A 14,961-nucleotide genomic window follows, 5' to 3' on the forward strand; every position below is an offset into this window, starting at 1 on the left:
GCTGTTTATGGGGCTGTAACAGGCTGTAACAGCAGTTAATGTATGGGTGCAGCACAGGTGTCGTGGCTGGGAGATGTTAATATGGGTGGCAGGCTCCCTGTATGAATGTAAAACATGACCCCCAGGTCTCTCCAGCACATGGTTAGCATCAACATGTCCTTTGCTGTCATCCAAGGGCTTCCCCTCCTTGTGGGACATTTGTGACCTACTTTAGAGCAAAACATTTTCATAAATATCTCTCCTCTGCAGTGAAGTATTTAAATCTCTGAAGTTATTTTTCACATAAATTGTAAAACATTCGGTTGGAAGTCATGTGAGCTGGTCCTACAAGCTGTGGTGGTTTATAAATTGCCATTTGAGGAGGTGAGTTTTTCTAGATCCAAACAAAATTGTCTGTTCCCCAGGAAGAGCACAGTTCAGAGAATGCTTACTCTTCTTCATGTGCCTTTCTCAGCTCTGCTTCCAAAGAAGAACCAGGACAGGCAGGGTCAGCCTCTGCGACCATCAAGGCAACAACACATTGCAGGCTTCCAAAATTTGCCTAGCTTCCTCATTAAAATGCATGCATTGGTTGGTCTTGCATGCTGACTAACATCTTGAACCGAGTAGTTTTACTTTAGCCAGTGGCATGTTAAAAACCTGATGCTTTTCTGCTAAATCTTTGCAGGATTTGGGACTGTCTCTATACCACTACTTGCTTGCCCAGATGCACATGTGCTACCTGTGTCCTCATTGCTAGGCAGTCCCATGTGATGAAAAGTGATTTAGCGTTACCAACCTGGATTTGTATTGTTCCTCCTTAAGATTTGAAATTTGCCTTGAAATTAGGGACTGTGATTGAGTACAGACACCCTCACACTGTGATCCTCCATCTCCAGATGTGCTTTGTTGTAATGACACTCTAAATGGCAATAATTCACACTGAAAGAAAGGTGCAGAAAAATATTTTCTAAAGGATGTTTGAAATTTTGGAGTCAGTGCTCACACAGGATGAGTTTTAAATAATTACAGAGGTGACATATATGAAGTTTTCAATAGAAATCAGTGGGGCTTCTTAGGCTGTTATGAGATCTGGGAGCTTGATTTTTGGTCTCCAGTGGGCCTACCAGACTAGGAACCATCAAGGAGATAAGAGGGACTTGGGAAAACAGGCTAATTTCTGCCGAAAGGATATGGGTTTGACAATGTCCGGTGAAATGTTTCATATTCAAAGAATTGTCCTGTTCCAAAGGCAAAACATTTTCCTCAAGCAGTTTTCATCAATGATGATAGTGGGGTTTTGTTGTTTGGTTTTTGTGGTGCCTTTTTTTTGTTCCTACATGTGGGTTAGCAAAATGTAGGCAAAAAAATAGCTAAAAATGGAAGGTGTCATTGCTTTATTGTGCTATTCCTGTTTCCCCCCTTTCTCTGACACTGTTCAAAGACTGTAACATATAAGGGATACAACATTTTAGTTGCTTCCCAGATAAGTGAAAGAGTTAAGTTTAGGACTTGGATATGTGTGTGGACTGTGCAAAGTGCCTGCAATGCCCTTGTGAGTTTGGCTGACAGACTAAATGTTGCCTGCATACCACAGTGACAGATGCACCAGAATAACCTGGGGAGACATACGTGTGTGCCAGCAGCACCTGCCCCTGCAGTTACAGTGTGTGGAGACCAGTTTATTTTCTGGTGCATTTATTCAGTTGCTTTTTCCTCAGCTAAGATTGCTTTAATTTCAGCTTTAAAATTTTAAAAACCACTATGAAGGAGACAAGTTAGGAAAACACAGCTTGATTCTGCGGAAAAGTATTGAACAGGTGATTGACATTATGGAACTGTGGCACTGCCTTTGTTTGCCCCTTCCTCCTTTCTTGTCTTCAGATGGTGACAAATTTGGAGAGACGGCACCATCCAGACCTATATGGTATTTCAGTGTTACTGTGATCTTAACTGCACTGGGTTATTTTTCAAACCTCTTTCAAGTCCACATTTCTGTTGGTGTGGTGCACTCTGCTCATTTTTCTGCCACTGTGCATAATGAACAGTGACCTTCACAGTAAGTCATGCTTGCTTCTTGTGAAACGAAGTGCACCAAAGCAACAAAATGAAGCCATTTATTTTCACATTCAGGCTTCCTCGAACACGGTGTTTATGAGAAAAATAAGCATCTTTGCAACTCCGGAATAACGAGAATAATTTTTGTCCACATTGAACAAAAAATTGCTGTTATGTATTACCTGTATTTATGTACAACTTTTGCTTGCTGTCATAACATAACATAGTATTGAATGGTTGAGAAAATAGTACATCAATCAGAAAGCTTTCAAACACTAAATCAGGTTTGACTGATTAAAAAACTTTCATATTGTTTTAGTTTATATACACTGTCACATTAATTTATTGCATATTGCTTTATGGTATATAGTAGCTATCTTTAAATCTGTAAATAGATAATTTTTACTTCCTTTCACTGTGTGCAAACCTACAGTTTTTGAACTTGGATAAAATCAGTTGCTCCACATGCCATGGTGTCCTATGTGAGAATTCACTCCTTATCACTGTGCAGTAGAAAGCTTTAGAACTTTAATTGATCCATAAATATTTTAAAGGTCTTTGCTCTCCTTGTTATCTGTTTGGTTTATATAGATAAAATGCCTAGAATGAAACATTTGGCTGCTGTGAATATAGGGGCTCCTTTGTAAACCATCCAGAGGGAGACTGACTTCCCATCAATGTAGAAATACACTGGGGACTCCTGCCAGCCGACACCAGAAGTGTCTCTGTTTGGGAACAGCTATCATTAAAACTCCTGAAATGCAGTGAAGTGAACACAGTGAAGAGGAGGAGAGGCTTTGGGTTGTCAGATAGTTTTCTCAGCCACAGAGGGAATCTGTTGCTGAGCAAGTGCTACCCTGTGAAGCAGATACCTGGGAGGCTTTTGGCTTGTAGGAAAAATAACGCTTTCTAAAGTGGTGCTTAATAAACTAACATCGCAGGGGAACAGTGTCTGCTGATAGGAGACAGGGTTTGGCAGCTTAGGTGGGGAGCTTGTGGCACTGCGGGTGTGGAGGAGTCAGCGAATGCTTTGCTGCAGTGAGTGAATCCAGCCCACTGTCCTGGGCGTTGTCTGTCTCCCTGGCTCACGGCCTACAGACACTCTCTTTTACTGCCACACTTCTGGGGAGACTGGACACTGCTGGTGTCAGCACCGTACTCCTTGGGGCTGCATACATATACCCACACCCACATGCTTTTAATAACTGTGATTTTGTTTCTTAATTGGCTATTCACAGCATGCTGAGCTGTGGGGCCAAAAATTAAAAAAGCAGAGCTTTGTTCTATTTTATGTGTATTTATATATATATATATATAATTTATATTTAACAAAATAACAGGCTGTCCTATGAGGAAAGGAACTAATGAAATATGTTCCTTCCTAAGTCTTGTGCTTCTCCTCAGCTGCTTGACTTGGTCCCCTGAAGTTTCAGGTAGTCCTTCTCCCGTACTCCCCTGTGCAGGCGCTGTGCTGCTGGCCTAGTCCTTGGCCAAGGGGCAGACAGGCAGTGCACCCCACAGGTCCCCATTTGATCCACATGTGCAGTGACAGGCAGCCCAGCAGGTCGAATGGACTTGTGCTGCACTTGTTTTGTGTTTTTTCCCTTAGGGAAATCCTCTGGGCTTCTGCTTGTCAACCAGGGAAGTTACAAAGTTTATGGGAATGGAATACATCCTCTGTCAGACCTCTCTTCTCTTGGAGAATGTGGCTTGTGCTGTCCCAAAGTGCTACTGTGGGAATAGTGACAAATGGACAGGAAAAAGAGCATTAGCCTTGTTCCTGTAGAAAACTGGCCTTAAAATGGAAGAACCTGTATTGAAGTCCCCTTTTCCAGTGTGGAGCCTGCCCTAACTGAAGCTGTAAATGCTGCTGGGCCAAGAACTCTGCACATGTGAAAAGTGTAGAAGCGTTTGGGGCCTGTTGTCACATTGATGGTGGTCGCAATGCTCATGGGGTGTGTATAAATAGCAGGCAAAGTTGGCTCTGTAAGGTGATTTTGAAGGCAAACCTATAATTAGAGGTGTGAGAATTTAAAAATTTTTGTGATTCTGTCCAATTAAAACATTGAAAATAGTCAATTCAACAAGTTAAGTTTCTTTAGGAGGAAAGACCTAGGAGTGCACATTGACGAACCCAGTCCATGTCACTGCTGCACAGAGACCTAGGTTTCTTGTGAAGTTTTATTAAAGAATAGCCCTGACACTTTCTTTTTTGAATTATTTAAAAATAATAGCACGCCATTGTGCTTGAAAGTATACTGTTTCAATGAAAATCTACAGAGAAAGATTTCTTTTCCTATTACATTTAGATTCTTGGCACAACCTCTGAAGGAAACTTAAAGTAACCATATTTGCCTGATTTAGGGAGGCGGCAAACATGGAAAAAAAGGCTCTGGGTCATGTGTAGTATGTTTTACCCTGTTAATCATTTTGGATTTTCATGCTTGAAAATGAGACATCGCAATGTTATTCTAAACATAGTATTTTCAACATACCCTGTAGGGCCAAAAAGGATGTTCATCTATCAAACAAATCCATTATGTGGCCCCATTTCAGCAAAATATTTTGCTGCTTCTTTGTGCTGAAAGAAAATGAAATGGTTTGGAACTGCAGCCTAAAAATTGTCAAGTGCTGAAGATCTGAATGTAATTGTGTGGCTTTGCTCATACAGCTTATTTTTAGATTAGCCTGTCTTCTTGCTGGGAAAATAAATCACGAATCATCGACAAACAGCAAATAAAGAATTGCAAAACTTCAGGCTGGATGCCCTTTACCACAGGTGGATTCTTCTAAAAGTATTAGAAGCTCTCCTGATTTTCGTTGAGGAGTGGAGAGTCTGTCTGGCTTTGGCTGCAAATGCATTTATCATGCAATGTGTTGGATTCAGTGTCAGATTTTTTCCCTTGCCTTTTCAACTATTTCATCATTTCTTTTTTCCCCCTTTTGAGGGCTGATGCTTCCAAAATTCCATGCAGGTGCTTCTCTGAGTTTTTTTCAGTTGAAGAGATTCGTATATCCCAGCCACTCCTACATGTTTGGATCTGGAGCTTTGCAGTGCAGGTGTCCCTTCAGCTGGCCACATCAGCCTAATTTCAGCAGTGTTAGTGGTCTTCCCCCTGCTTCTCCCATGGCCTTGCCCGCACACTCACTCTTTGCCAGGACTTCTGCTTCTGAAAAAGGCCTTTCCAAGGTGTGGTACCATACCGTCTAACCCAGCCCATTGTCCCCTGTGGTATAGTCACAGGGACCCTTGCCCTTTTTCTTGCATGTCTTAAGCTTCGGCTCACTGGGGGATGTACACATGTGAGGAGTGCAGCCATCATCTAAAATTAAAAAATAGTGTATTTGGGCTTGCAGAAAGTATCTTGAAAGATAAGGACAAATAGAAACTATGTGATGGTAGTTTCAAAATATTTTTACGTTGTTTTGCTCTGTGAGTGACTCTCGTACAATTGAGCTGTCCCTCATGAATAATGTCTGATTTTGTGCAGGACTTGGGAGACAGTGAGAAGTTCCCACCAGTTTTGTAGAAATCAGGCTCAGGTAGAAGAGCGTCATGGATGAGCTTTGCCATGAGGGTGGCTCCTAGTGCAGCATAGAAGGCAATTGCCATTCCTCATGGACCTCTTTGCTCCATGTCAAGGTTTTGAGGTCCTAAGACACCTTTTGGGGTGTTTTGTTTTGACAGCACTGTGCCCACTGAGAGAGATGCTCCAAATGCACCGTGACTGGAAGATGCCCAGGTCTGGTGTCCTTGCCAGCAGTGAGAGGCATGAAGGGTGAGAGGCGCTCAGCCTACCGGGGAGGGCACAAGGAGTTCCCACCAGGCAGGTGCTGCCTTTAGCTGCTGGGAGTTTATCAGAGACAGGAGATGACAGTTGCCTCTGTTTGGCCACGTCTCTTCCTGGATCCTGTTTTCAAGCTGGGGAGAGTCATTAAACAATCAGTTTAATCTCAAAATTAAGTTATAATTATAGAATGAAAAAAACATTTCTCCCCACCGCCCCATCTTCCTCCCTCTCCACTGATGGTCCTTATTAAGGGATGTCATTTTCCTGTAAGTCAAGTGACATCCAGGACAATCTCAGGGTAGATCCAGTTACTAAGCAGGCGTTTACCATCGCAAGGCTGGCTTTTGCATGCTTTGCGAGTTTTACTGAATATATTTAGTAACTCCAATTGTTTCTGGTAGTGCTTTTTTGTAAGCGCTATTGGGAATGCTTGTAAGTGTAGCTGTGCTGTTTTTAACATCCCAACATCTCTAGCTCACCACTGGCAGTCATGAAAATTGATAGTTTTGAATGTGAGCCTGGGGTGTTACTGGTCTGTTGTCATGTCCAGAAATGCATAAATTCCTTTGGGATTAAGTCCTTAAAATTATTTCAGAGAGTCTTGAGTGGTAATTAACAAAGACATTTATTTCAGGCTGAATGAGAAGATTAATTTCAAGGGGTTTATTTGGTTTATTTTTGCCTTTCAAGTATTCTTGTTCTTTATGCAAATAGCACTTTGAAACTAAAACATTGATTTGAAGAAGCACACCATTTCACTTTGAAAATTTTGGGGAACGTCAATTGTTTTGGAACTGCTTGTGCACTGATACAAGGTTTTTAGCTGTACAAAAATGGACAGGCAAAACATTTTGATTCTGTGACTGCATTTGCACATGTGTAACATGCACTGGAAGGTCTTGAGGGACCAGTTTCATCTTGTTGTAACCAAATCTGACCCCACCAGTTTTAAAGTCCAGCCTCACAGACCCCCGGGTGTACAGCTGCTGCCTCGGGGGATGTTGATTGAGGTGGCAGTCACAGGGTGGCAGGGGTGGGGTAGGTAGGTAGGTAGGTACCCTGAATCTAAAAGGGTCATGAATCCCACATCAGCAACTGAAGATCTCTCTTCTGGAGTTGTACCCAGTGTTCCTGGTGCAGAGACTAAAAAAGGGTGTTTGGTCGCTTGTGACAGCGCAGAGCTGCTTTGAACCTCCCACAAGAACATCACCTCATAGAGAGTGAGGCTTCTTGCTACCTGTGACTTTGATGAGCAGCACATATCCTAGATGAGAGTTAAAGATAGTTTTTGGTTTCTTGCGAACAGATTAATAGGTCTTGCTTCATGCTGCTCTGTACCTTCCCTTGCTCGTACTGAGGGAATATCGATTAACTGACTTCAGCATTAGATACATATGTTTGATGCAAAGGAGGTTTTCTAAGGGAAATGTCACATTGTGTCTCAGGGAAATGATGGTGGGAATTACAGGAAATACTCCACGAGCTGAAAAAGACAGCAGTATCAGTCTGTCCCTGGAAGCACAGCATGGCCTTCCTGTCTTCCCATCCTTCACCACCCAGAGAAGACATAAGACCAGAGAAAGCAAACACCAGTATGGCCTATCAGTGCTGCAGTCTGGAAATGTCAGTGTGGAGGAACTGCTCCATTTCATCTACATCTACCAGCTTCACTTATTTGATATTTAATCCTGTTCTTCGCATACTTCCTTTTCTGTCTTAAAGTTCTGGAAAAGGTAATTTTGAACATTATTTGAGAAAAGAATTTAATCTGACACAGACCAGGACTGAATAAATTAAATTTCTGTTTGAAACTGGCTGTTAGTGCTGTTTTCTGTTGGCTTCATTTTATCCCTCATCACTTACTATTAGAAAACACAGCATGAGGTGCCCTTCTTAGAAAATTCAACTAATGCATTTGCTTTTTGTTCATGTATACGTGTAAATCTTTAACACTGCACTATCTTTATTGTTCTACTCTGCACGTTTGATTTCTTAATAGGAAGTTGCCATTAAACTGTGCATTATTGAGACCCGTGCACAGCTTGCACTTAAAATGATTCCTGTAGTAACCAGGACAGGCTGGTCAGTGCTGTGCAGTGGTGTTGGAAGTGGGAAACTCCATTAAAGCTAAGTATCCATAAACCTTAGCTTTGATTTTTATTGTTAACAGCAGTATCAGCTTCCACTTAGTGGACTCAAAAGCTCACTGTCAGAGCAAGCTGTGGTGAGTGCTACCTTCCAGATGAGCCAGGAGCAGCAGCAGTCCTAGCTCCTGCAAGCCCCCTGTCCTTCAGAATGTCACTTGAGTGCCCTTTTTTTGCCTCCGTCTTACTAAACAGCTTCATAATGACGCTTCTGTATAAACTTTAACTCATAAGGTATTTCTCCATCAGATGCTGTTTACTAAAATGGTGCAGGTTTCGAGCTGCCATGGGTAGATTTCTATTTTTAGAATGCCCTTTACAATTTGGTAGAGAAAAACTGATATTCATCTTCTGGGAATTCAGATTTATTTCTTGGGCATTTGGGGTTCAGAGCTGTTTGGAACCGCTTAAGGTGACTTTGGCTGTCCCACCTGTTGGCAGTCCAGCATAGGGCCCATGTCACTCTGCTTGCTCCCAGGGAAGTCTTGACTATCTTCAAGTGCATTCAAAGTGGCACTAAATGGTTATACTTAGGCCCCTGGCTGCCTCCCAAAATGATGAGCTGAGTGTTTCAGTGCCTCTGATTGCCTTGAGATCACTTTTTACTAGGGAGGAAGAAGATTAAAGTAAGATAGGATTATTCCAGAAAATTTAGGTTCTTGATTAAAACAGCAGAAGCATACTCACTGCACAGAAAAACAGAATTCTTTCTGGATGATATTTGAGTGTAAAGCTCATCAGCAGTTGCTCTGATGCTCAGCTGGCGTAGAGGACTGCCTCATCCCATCTCAGAGACCTTTGTGAAACTGTCCATTCTTTTGGTACAGATGGAGATCCCAACTGCTTTCCAGAGACACTGTACTCTCATCTTGATCAAGATGAAAGCTGCTCTCTCCGGCTTCTTATCACACTGCTTTTCCTGCCTCTTTCCTGCCCTGCTCCCCCTGGATTCGTATCGTAGGTTGTTTTGTGCTGTGTGGAGCTGACTGCCAGGAAGAAATCCACAAGATAAGGACAGCCTCTGGGCTTTGGTTTGAAGTGAAAATGGCGGAAGAGACAACACCTACAAAAAATTGCCTCTTTAGTGAGACAGTTCCCTGCTTTCAGAAGTGTCTGCTTAATTTGTGCTACTTTGTATCATTCTGAAGCTGCAAAGTAAGCAGCAAGATGCTCACTCTCAGCTCCTCATAGCCAGGATGGTGTACCCTACCATACAAAGCTTAACTTTGGCCTTTGTAGCCTATAGTTTAGAGGGTCCTTGGGTTGTTGGGTCCAGATTCCCACCACTGCTGGCAATTGAAAAGATGGTTGGTCCGGTGGGCTCTGCATATGTCTGTCTTATGGCACAGGATGGACTGGGTTTTTTCAGTGCCCAAGAGCAAAGTAAAGAGTTTAAGTATTTGAAATCTTTAGGTTTGAACACTACAAACCATATGTAGGACTGAGGCCATGATTTCTCTGGAAAAAAAAGCTTTGAATTGCTTGTATTGAGGTTATTAATACTTGTGTGTGCAAGGGTAAGAGGGCTTTTGTAGGTTGAGGGCTTCCCCAAAGTGAGCATACATGTCCAGGAATACTCAAGCAACAGCTGCCTGTCCCATTTAGTCATGGAGTGGTGAGACCTGTCAGAGCCTCCCAGAGATGTAGGATGGCATGGAGAAAGCACAGTGCCAGGTTATGTGTACTTTGGCAGGAATGGTGTCCCCTGAGTCCATCTCAGCAGGTCCGGGATGGACCCTCAGAACCCTCAGGAGGGTTAGTGGTTGGTTCTATGGGATGGACATGACAACTGGACCTCTCCCCTTGGCATGGGGAAACTGTGCTGCTGATCTCCAGCCTGGCCCCCAGCAGCATCCTCCTGCTGGACACAGGAATTTCATCTGCAAAGAACTTCTTTTGTCTATTAGGGGCAGCTCTTGCAAGAAGGGTGGATCAAGGGACCTTAGTAGCTCCAGATGAATTGCCACACACCTCGTTAATCAACTAATAAAATGCAATGAATATCCTGCACTTGGAAAGCCACGTGAGAGGCCTCACAGTCCCTTATAGCATGAATTTCCTGTGTTGTCCTCATTTACCCTTGCTGTGCAGTGGCTCTTCTTTTTTTTTCTTACATTATTTATAGAGTGACTATTAGTGCAATCCTTTCTTCTTCAGCAGTTGGTGAATCCTCAGAAACAACAATCAGGTGCAAATGAGAAAACAGAGACCCATATATTTTCCAAGTTTATTTTACAAACCTATTTGTAATGGCGACAGAAGAAAACACAATTAATAAGGAAGCAGGGAGTGGAAGCTGTGTTCTTTTATCTGAATATTTGTTTTGGCAGTGATCTGGAGTTCTCTGAAACACTGGCTTAATTGTGTCTTAGGTTTGCCAACGGTAATTTTCTCTCCTATTATTAGAAATAAGGGCATTTTTTGGTTTGCTCGAAGAGTTTTATTTTCATAGCAAATGCATTATGTGCATCCTGTTAATATAAAAATCTAACTTTTTGTTAACATCTTGCATTTATTTTATGGGCCCAAGCTCTGAGATTGAACTCTAATGTACCCTGAATCAGACCATGTGTGAGAGGCTGCTTGTTGCCAACTGATCCCCTCTGTGGACCCATACACAGCCCCTTCAGCTTGCAGGGCTTTAAGGGAAGGTAGAGTGAAAACTACGTCTCCTACACGAGTAACCTCTGTTCCCAATAATAAGCTGCTGTTCCAAGTGTACAGGTGCTTGGGCTTAAGTTCTTAGCAGCTGTATGTACCTTCCAGTTGTGCATTAGGCTTTTGAAAGTGAATCTAAAAGCAAGGAAGGAAAGCATTTATTTTACTTTTGATGTCGAACCAAGAGCATCTTTCTTAACACATTTTCTCTGAAGTAGCTGATGGAGAACTTTTTCCATAATGGAATATTCACATTACTTCCGATATTAAGACTACAACCAGTTAAGACTAAAATGCCAACTATTGTCTGAGCAGTGATAAAATTATGAGAGAAGTATGAGATGATTGCCTTTGCAGAAAGATTTTTTCTGAGTAGTAACTTTGCTACTGACATTTCACGTAGAATGTGAAGTAAGAAATCTGCAGTGCCTGCCAGAGAGGACAACTTTGCTGCACAGTTTGGATTTGGGGGAAGCTGAAGGAGTCATTAATACTGTCAAACTTTGCAAAGTATTTATGTTTGTGAACAAATATTCACAAATTAACAAAGTAATGTTAATTTGTGCTTATCCATGTGTGCTTATCCAGTCTGTTTTGAGATCCCTCAAAGGAGAAGCTTCCTCTCTGTTCTTCCACACCTGCTCTACTTTTGACTTCTGTGCTACAGTCTATGCGAGGGCTGTTTCTTACAAATTTTCCTTATCTGTCCAAAAAGACAACACTCAGTTTTGTAATGGAGTAGAGAACCCAGTCTTTAAAAAACATCTTTCAATTTATACTGTTTGTTTTTTCTGTCAATTCTCTATGATCATTGTGCTTTAATAATTTCAACATGTTCCCTTTTCTTTTTCATTCTATCTTTTTCCTATATCACTATCTGTATCATTAGAAGCAATATTTAAACCTTCCTTTTTTTTTATTCCACATAGAGTTACTTGAAAGACTACGGTTAGAATCTTTTTGCAAGACTACCATTCTCCCTAAAAATAGGGTAGGAATAAAATTATCATTTAGCAGATTTCTTCAGGATCTGGTTGTTATAAGTTTCAAACAGTTCTTTTTAATGAGATTTCCATATTTGTAGTCATCTTGCTAACTGAAAATATTCCTGGGCACTCTGTAATTGTATGTCTTGTAACATTAAATGCTCTTCCTTAATAAGGAAGGACAAATTTTGTTAAACTCTAATGAAATTTTATATTATACGTCAGTAATGTGGAGAGGAAAGAGAAATTAATTACAAGACCATTATAGCTTTAAAATATTACATTTGCAGTCCAGAAAAACAATTAAAACTTAATGAAATTATGAGTTTGGGAGTGTTGCAATGGATACATTGGGTGTCAGTTGCATAATCATATTACTGATATTTAGTAGTGTGCTGTTTTTTAGTAAAGAAGCTGTTTGCAGTAGTCTTTGCACATGTTCCTTACCTGTGGCAAATGCTAAGTAATCCGATTTAGTTTAAATTGCAATGAAGGTACGAGAATTTAAGTCATATTACTTTGCATTTATCTAAGTCTAAGCATATGTAAGAAGAGGTTACTGCACATCAACTGACACAGAAACTTGTTGACTCTAATAATGAACCATGTGCTGGAGCCCTTCATTCTGCCTTGGAAGGGAATTCCCCCCCCCCAAAAAAAAAAAAACAACAAAAACAAAACCAAAAGACCACTTTAACTACCTTAAATTTCTTAGTCATTTTGTTTCGTCTTAGCAAGGAGTAGAATACCTTATGTTTAACCTGAAAGTGGGGTTTTTGGACTTTAACATTCTCTGTGGTGTATCCATATAAACCATGAAAAATTTATGTTTCAGTTTATAGAGGGCATTGAAGGCAGTCATTGCAACTTCTCATTGAGAACAGAGTTAACACTCTTTTTGGAAATAGTTTACCCAAAAATAAAAAGTGGTTTCTCTCATTCTTCAGCTATTTGGAAGTTTGGGATGATTGGCTGAATAGGTTTGGATGGAAAAATGTTTCAGGCTAAAGTGGTAATTCTTCTGCTTTTACCAGTTATCCTTGATTAGGAGGTGATAATGAAGAATGGGTTCAAGGCCAAAAGGAGTTGAAGCCGCATCAGTCATCTCTTAAGAAAGTAATATGCTGTACAAAACAAAGGATATTTGAGGGTATGTCACTCCTTATCTTTCCTTTTGATCCTATTCCTTTAAAAACAATAAAATAAAATACATATATTTGGTGAGCCCGAGGAATTAAGGGTGAGTGTGCCAATACACGGGTTGTTAGGGCACTTACTCTGGATTCAGATCTGGCCAAGATGTTTATTTATAACAATTTGAATTCAGATGCATTTTGCCACCAAAACAGGTATCCCCTGTTGGGTGCATTTCTGATAATACCCTGATGGGTCCACTTCTCTGTAACCTTGACCCAAGCAGGGTCATCCCTCTCATCTGAATTGTATGGTGATGTTGCCAGTCTTGTATGACACCACTTGCTGCTTGCTCCGGAAGGGTAGACTACCTAAGCTGCAAAACATGTAGCAAATCTAGTATTGTGATAGGCTTTTGAAACTTCTCTGTGACAGTATGTTCTAGAGAGTTAGAGCAATAGAACAAAATGTTGATTGCAATACTGGCACTGTGCTCTGTGTCCATTTAATACCTCTGTTCCACAGCATCTCCATGTCTATGAGGTTAGTCTGGCCAGTGAGAAACTGAACCCACTGCTGCAATCACATCTTTGTGTGTGGTTGGAGAGATCTCTGATACAACTTGACTTCTAACTTAGCTGAAAAAGAAGTATAATGAACTCATTTATTGGAAGCTGGTAAAATTTATACAAGAGGTAAGGAGCAAATCTTCAGTGAGGATGCACTTGATCTGATGTCCTATGAAAGGATACAGTGGGATGCCTATAACCCTGTTTAAAGCAGGGTTGGTCTTCCAGCTGCCAGAAATTTGAAATGTGCTTTCTGTAGCACTTCTTTCCCTTTAACTGGTATGAAAAGTTAAAAATTCAAAATTTCAAGGGGAAGTAAGTTTTTAACTTCAGGGTTTTTGATAAAATTAAACTATTTTGATACGGGCAAGTCAATAATTTTTTAGCTTCTACTTATTTAGTGTATAAGTGTGGAACATTTTTATTTATCAGATAATCTCTTTCTAATAGGCACGTTTTCCAGTGAAAATACGTTGTCTGTTCATGGGAACATGCTCCCATAGTGCCTGTAGCCCAGAAAAAGGGTAGATGAACATTATTAACCTATTAGAATTCAAAACCTCTGATGAAAATCTTTTTTCAAATAATTTATTTTTGCAGAACTAAGTTTTCTAAGTGTGAATTCCAGAAGGATAAAATGATTTTCATTGTTTAGTTGTTGGCATATGGCATTAAAGGAATGCATGACCTTTTAAAGAGAACAACAGGTTCCTTTTAAAAATAGTATTTAATTCAGGAATTGTACTGCCCAGTGAAAGATCATGAGAACAGTGGTAAAGCGCATACAAATACTCACTTCAGTTTATAGACTGAAGTGATAATAATAGTCCTTCCTAATAAACATGGAATGGACTGGGAAGAGAGACTCTTGTATTTTATATTTTCTAGACTCTGAGATTACAAGCTACTGTAGAAAATATTTTTTTTAAGAATATCCCACTATAATCAGGGGATATTTGTAGCATAAGGCAACCTATAGTAACCCAAATCCATGCTTCTGGTCAACATCAAGCAGGGCTTTCTGAATATCAAAGAGGACTTTGAAAAGAGCTCTTGGACAAAGCCAGCCTTGGGTTTTCTTTTCTGTTTCCCTATCCCATGGGGAAGGCAGAGCCCTGCACAATTCAGTTGGAGGTGGTTGCATCCTGGAAAGGAAAAGTGAAATCTTTAAATGTCTGTCAATAACACAACATTTTGGAAAAAAATTGAAGTACATGTTTTAAAGCAGCCCAGTTCTCATAGAGATGCCAGTTTCTAGCTTTCCCTGCAAGATTTCATGTGGGGTTTTTTTCCTTCCTGTCTGTGGACTGGGGTGTAGCAATGACAGCAGGAATGAGCTGTGACCTGTTTAGTTTGAGGAAGGTAGTTCTGGCAGGGTCACAGAGCACTGAGGTGCTGTGTGCTCTGTCCCAGGGCACCTCACTGCTGAGGGGCATTCAAGTAGATATATTCTGTGGGGGAAGCAAATTGCTCTATTAATAGTAGGATGCCTGCAAAAACCCCTTAGAGTGCATCAGTGACCATATCCAGTGTGATCCTAGAAAGCTAGAAAGCAAGGCAGTGACAAGTTTAAGTGGGATGAAAAACAGAGGCACAGCTCAGTTTCTAACAGGAGGGACAACTTGCAGTGGGCTGACTCAGT

The sequence above is a fragment of the Manacus vitellinus genome, unplaced genomic scaffold (assembly GCF_001715985.3).
Source record: "Manacus vitellinus isolate BGI_N305 unplaced genomic scaffold, ASM171598v3 scaffold_7_pilon, whole genome shotgun sequence".
Taxonomy (NCBI): domain Eukaryota; kingdom Metazoa; phylum Chordata; class Aves; order Passeriformes; family Pipridae; genus Manacus; species Manacus vitellinus.